The sequence below is a fragment of the Bidens hawaiensis genome, unplaced genomic scaffold (assembly GCF_021521415.1).
Source record: "Bidens hawaiensis isolate Kalapana, Puna unplaced genomic scaffold, B.hawaiensis_p1.1 tig00094582_1, whole genome shotgun sequence".
NCBI lineage: Eukaryota > Viridiplantae > Streptophyta > Magnoliopsida > Asterales > Asteraceae > Bidens > Bidens hawaiensis.
In genome coordinates, this window is record NW_027504525.1 from 1 (window position 1) to 6,409 (window position 6,409).

At 37.4% G+C, this 6,409-nt stretch overlaps 1 pseudogene; it reads right to left on the bottom strand.

Moving 5' to 3' along the window:
- Positions 1–7: 7 nt before the first annotated feature.
- Positions 8–6,036, bottom strand: LOC143608029 (ABC transporter C family member 9 pseudogene; annotated as a pseudogene).
- Between the last annotated feature and the right edge of the window lie 373 nt (positions 6,037–6,409).

The window sequence follows — 6,409 nt, forward strand, 5'->3', positions numbered from 1 at the left end:
ACACTGCACGCGCAATCTGAATCCTTTGCTTTTGGCCTCCACTCATGTTTATCCCTCTTTCCCCAATTTCTGTCAAGTCTCTAGTGGAAAAAAGCTCAAAATCTTTACTCAACGCACACGCTTTGATTGTATTCTCGTACCTTGTTTTATCATAAGCCTTCCCAAACAATATATTCTCTCTAATGTTCCCCGTCAAGATCCACGCAGACTGGGGAACGTAAGCCTTCGAACCACTTATCTTCACCGTTCCAGATAACTTAGGCATCTCACCAAGTATACACGACAGCAAACTAGATTTTCCAGACCCAACGGTTCCGCAAATGGCTACCTTCATTCCCCTTTTGACTTGAAGCTGAATTTGATCAAGATTTGGATTTCTTGAATCCGGGTCCAGCTGAATCTTCCGTTTTCAATCTTCACATCAAACTCTGTAAGATTTTTTGAAACATACTCGACGGTATCGGATTGAATCTCTTCTTCTTGGAGGTATGAAGCCACACGATCTGCGGACACCTTCCCTTGTGCAATTACATTGAGCAAATCTGGGAGATTAAATATAGGGTCTTGTAACATTCTAAATGTAGCTAAAGCTGAAAGAACCCTTCCAGCTGTGAGTGGGATACCCATCAGAACACACCCTCCAAAAGTCAGCACCGATATGAAACTTGGTGCACCCCAGAAAATAAAAGCCCCAGCCGCGTTGAGTTTAAGTGATTTCCATAGCCAATCGTACTCCGCTTTCCTGAAACCTTGGAGTTTCTTGAGATAATGTGTGTCCCACGCTTGAAGTTTCAGTGTCTTGATGTTCCTTAATACTTCTGAAGTCGACTTCATTCGTGCATCCTTGGCCTCCATTATCTTCGATTGATACCATTTTTGAGCTCTTGTCAAAGGTATATTCCCGGACATTAATATGATCATAGCTGCGAGCCCAACAAACGAACCCATCCCAAGATTTATGTAAAGAATAAACATTGCTGATGAGATTTGAATAGGTAACATAAAACATGTGTTAATGTACCACATGAAATCTGTTATTCGCTGGATGTCAACACTCATAATGTTGATTATCTCTCCACTCGTGTGTGCTTGGCATGAACGGCTAGATAAAACCAGTCCTTTTTTGTATATGTGAGATATTAGAGCAGCCCGGAGTCTGAGCCCGAGTTGGCGAGCACCAAAGATCCATTGTCGTTGCGTTAGTGTCTCGATAAATTTAGCACTCAAGAACCCGGCTGCAATAAGATACCCACCAGTTAAACTTCTGGTTTTCTTTTCGCTCAGAAAACTCACTAAATCATTTATAAGTAATGGCCCAACATATGCTGCTGCAGAACTTGTAATGGCGAAAAGGGCATTGATTGCTATTTTCTTTCTTGTGAAAATATAAATTGCTTGGTAGATAGAAAGGTGTTCTGTCCCAACTTGCTTCAAGCATTCATCAAAGTATTCTGATGTAAAAAGACCGGAATCAATTGTGTCAATGTACGGTACCTCATCTTGGTCTAGTGGTTTTTTATTTCCAGCAACGAACAATGGGTTAAGCCAAGAAAATGTCACGAGTTGAAAAAAGGACGCTTTTCCATAAGGGCACTCTCTTTTTGATTCCAAATGTTGTTTCGGGTTTGGGTCTCTATCTAGAAATGGTTCAGTGAGGGGAGTTGGATCACCTAGAGCAAAGCCGGTTCTTCCTCTTAACGCAAGAAACAACAAGAGAGTTGAGGCTAGAATTTCGATAAAGTGTATGAATTCCGGTAGTCTGGGCTGATAATGATGAGAAAACAGAATATATACATCTAGAGTAAAACGAGAAGCCGTTAACAAGAAAGTGCATAGCCACCAGGTTCTTAGAATCCATGGGAAATCAACAATCTTGTGTTTTAGAATCATGTATAGTGCAATCAAGGTCATAACCCAAGATACAATTTGCATGATTTCTGAGGATAATATCGGAAACTCTAGTTTGCAATGATCTTGGTTTCCAGTTTTCAGTGTTAGAGGAATCATAATATGTGTACCGAGTAATAGAATGGAGCAAGCTAGGCTTAGTTTGTAAGAGAGGCCTATGTTCAAGTTGCTTGGGTAAGTTTCTCGGCTCTTGATCTTTGTTTCGTGATTGGACCATGACTTGATGAGCCTCATAACAAAGCTGATTAACAAGACCGCAAAGAACCCAAGTTGGAGTATAATGCTGGCACTCTCCCACAAGCAGCGTGAGCTTGGCTGCAGCCATGGTTCCCAATAATCAAACAGCTTCAAACCTGTTATTCACCATTACAATATTTGACTATTTAGACCAAAAACAATAATTTTATATTTCAACACCTTCATACTAGGAAAACATTTTTTGGTAGCTCTATCTTATTACATATAATACAAATAAATAATCTTGTTTTAATAGCAGATTGATGATACAAACGTGCCAATGTTCTGACCTTTAGCATTTTGACTGTTGCTGTAATGAACTAAATGTTGGATATATGAGAACTTAGAGTAGAGGTACTTCACTATTTACCGAAACATCTAGTTGATTTACACTTAAATGGAACTCCAAATGTATGTTCAACAATATTTTACACAACCTGAAATCTGTATGATATCTTGTTGGCCGGTGAACAAAACAGCATTAGTTGATCGTGCACTCATCAATATTTATAAATTATCTGTATGAAGTTTTTGATTCTAAGAGTGACTCAGTTGGTCCCAAATTTTCTCTCAAGTTTCAAATGGTGTGCATTGAAGAGTTATGGCATGACAATTTGATGTATATTCGAGATAAAAGTTTGAGAAATTTGAACACAGTTGCAAATTTCACAAGAGGTACTAGCTACTTTGATTTCATAATAAATAAATTATTATTATTATTATTATTATAATTTACAAGTTTGGTGCCGCAAGTGGCTTATTGGGTCACTTGGCGGCACCGTATTGATCGGTAAATTTTGTATTTTTTTTGTTTAATTACCACAATAAACGTATTGGAAACTGATCAAGCGTCAATTTTTTTAGTTCCGGTTCCATAACAAACCTGAAAGAAACCAGTCGAGTTCACGCATTCTCGCGGCTTTATTTAAAGCCCATGACCGACAACGTTATCGACTCCCCCCCCCACCCCCACCAAATTGGCCGTTGGTCCATTTCAAGTTTTTTTATTTTTTCGTGTTTTAGTTCCGGTACAATAAGGTACGTAATCAAAACCGACCAAATTCGTGTCAAGTTCCCGCCTCAATGCTCGGGACCGACAACGCTTTTGTTTTACCACCGCCTGGGTTTGCCAACCAACTAAGCATCGTCTTAAATATTTTGTTTTTTATATGTTAATACTTTTATATTTTAATTTGACGAATTAATATTTTGGTTTTTAACCCTCAAATATTACCAATGGTGTCTATATTGTTGCGAACGCAGCCGATACTGACCGAATTCGTGTCGACTCATAGTTGTAACGTTCGGGTTTTACCAACGCCCGAGTTTCAACGTATGGGTTTTGCCAGCTGCCCCGACGCAATGCGCCGGGATGAAAATCTAGTTATTATAATAAACTAGAAGCTTGGTGCCGCAAGTGACCTCATTGATCCACTTGGCGGCATCTACTTTTTTGCATTATTTTAATTTAAACGCTTATTTGTGTCGAATGGTCTTCATAACTCATGGACCGTCAACACTCGGGTTTTACCAATGACGGCTTTTATGACTTTTATGTTGTAGTTTTGGTATCGTAATAATCCTAACCGTAACCGACTGAAATAGTGTCGACTCAGTGCCGCAACGCCCAAGATCGACAAAGCTCGGGTTTTATCAACGTTAAGGTTTTACGTCCATAACGAATGTAACGAAAGCCGATCGAATGTCAATTTTGTTTTTGTTTTATTTTTCTTTGATTTTTTAGTTCTAGTACCGTAACGAACGTGACGGAAACTGACCAAATTCGTGTAGGTTGACCACATTTTTGTTTTACTTTCAGTATCGTAGCAAAAACCGACCGATTGTCGATTTTGTTTTTTTTTTCTTTTTTGTTTTATTTCTAGTACCATAACATGACAAAAATCGGCCAAATTTGTATAAGCTCACCACCTCAACGCCGGGGAACAACATCGGTTGGGTTTTACCAATGCTTGCGTTTTACCGTCGAGGCCACCCTATTGGTGCACCTTAATTTTTATAAATTTATTTATTTATTTATTTTTGGTTATAGTTCTAGTACAACAACGCATGTAACTAAACCGACCGAATTCACGTCGACTTACCACCCAAACACTTGACCGCCCGAGTTTTACCGACCCGTCCCGACGCCGGGTAAAACACTAGTTAGTTAAATGTTAAGAACTATGTTATAACATATATGTCCCTCGGAACCGGTTATCTCCAAATCACCGCTGGACAACTCACCAAACTCGTGGGAACCCATATCAACCGTCGACGCAATACCCGTGAACCTGGCTTTCAACTCTGTCTCCTCTCCACGCACAATGACCAGTTTCCTTCGTTGATTGATACCCGCAAGTGCTACCCAAAAAGGTGGTGGCAGTGTCACAGCTCAGCTCTGGTGTAGCTGTACCTAACCTAAGGGTGCCCCGCCCACCCTTATTGTAGTGCTCTTAATATACTTAAAAAATGATCAAAATAATATAAATTGAAACATAATAAAAAATTTATAAACAATCTTCCACCATACAATATATATACAAGATCCACAACACCTAAGCAAATTAAAATGATGCAAATTGTGCACGCGTCCCTCTATACTCTTGTCGAGTCTTTGTTTTCTTATAAGTATGTTCCATTCAACAATTGATTTCCTTTTGGTATACATCTTGATATGGTCATGTAATATATATATATATACAATTATTTTATCAGATCAAGTGAAGTGGAATGTGGTGGGACACCACTCCCTGTCATATTACCGATTAAACCGTTACACGACTCAAAGTAGAAGACGCTAAACAAGGAGTAGCACTCTTGGGCTTTAAGTGGAGGGACCAACTACAGATCTAGCCAATCAAAATACCTCACTCTCATTTAAAAAAAAAACAAGTTTTAATAATAATTGTATTTTCATTTGAACCACTATGTGACGATTAGCTAGTGAACGTCCTTATACTTATGTGACAGCGACATAGCCCTTAGTGAATGCCGTCCACTACAACTACAGTAACAGTACTTAGTCTTACAGATACCTTATTGCACCCTTCATAAGGCTTGAAGACTTGTGAGAATTTTAAGTTGCGAACGAGATAAGGATATGAAAAACTTAAGAGTTCTACTCTAGATCAATTAATGTTATACAAGTTCTTTATCGTTTGTGCTTACAAGAAAACCAATCATTTCACTGTTGCAGTTTATGCTTTATATGATGCATAGCGAAAACAAGAGGAAAAAAACAAGGAATTTAATGAAAAATATTGACATATATAAAGCTAAATATTACAATTATATGAGTTGTCGTTACATAAGGGTTTTATATTTGTCAAATTTTGTTACAAGCTTGAAACTAAATACTAAAACTAGCCACATAAATAAACGTGTAAATTTTACGCGTTCAAAAAAAATATTTAGTAAAGAATCGAAAGACGCTAAAATTCGAAAAAAATACCGGAACTCAAATTGAGGGAGTTTATGTTCAACATATGAGCTAAACCGTCTACGGACCTCATAATTAACTTCACTTGTAGCAGCAGTTGTTCGTTTGAAGTTTGGGTCAGTTATGTCATCTTCCCTAGCTTCAGTTAATACAAGTAGTTTGCTAACTTTTAGCGGACCATTATTCATTTCATGGGTCTTTGGGATGATATATACTTTATACAAAGCATATATATATCATCCCAAAACTTGTTAGATACAGGAATGAATATATGACACGATGGTTAAAAGCCTTTAGAAGAAAAAGAAACAAGATTCCACAAGATGAAAAGGAACCAACCTGTCATGATTCTGGAGATGAGCATGTTAATTGCCTGAAAGAATCTGAATCCTCGATCGGCTCTTCTTCAACACGAACTAATTTCTAACCATAATAGAGGTTCTGAATATATATATATATATATATATATAACGTTTGTTAGTGATCCTATATATACAAATAAGGATATACGTATCACCAGGCATTTTAAATATATTGTCTAAGTTACCACTTTTTTTAAGAGAAGTGAGATCTGGAAAGTAAAAAAGAAAATCTTTTTTAAAAGATAAAGATTGAAAGGAACGCTTTTTTTCTTATTTTTTTAATTTCATCAAAGTGCTTTGTAAAATGTACTATATATCGTGTCTATACACGTACACTTTGTTTTCTCATGAATAAAGTTATGATAAAATTTGAGTGCGGGTCATTTTCTCGAATAGACATTGCATGTCACGTCACGCTGGAAGAAATGTTTTTTTCTCATAAAATATCAGAAAGAGAATAAAC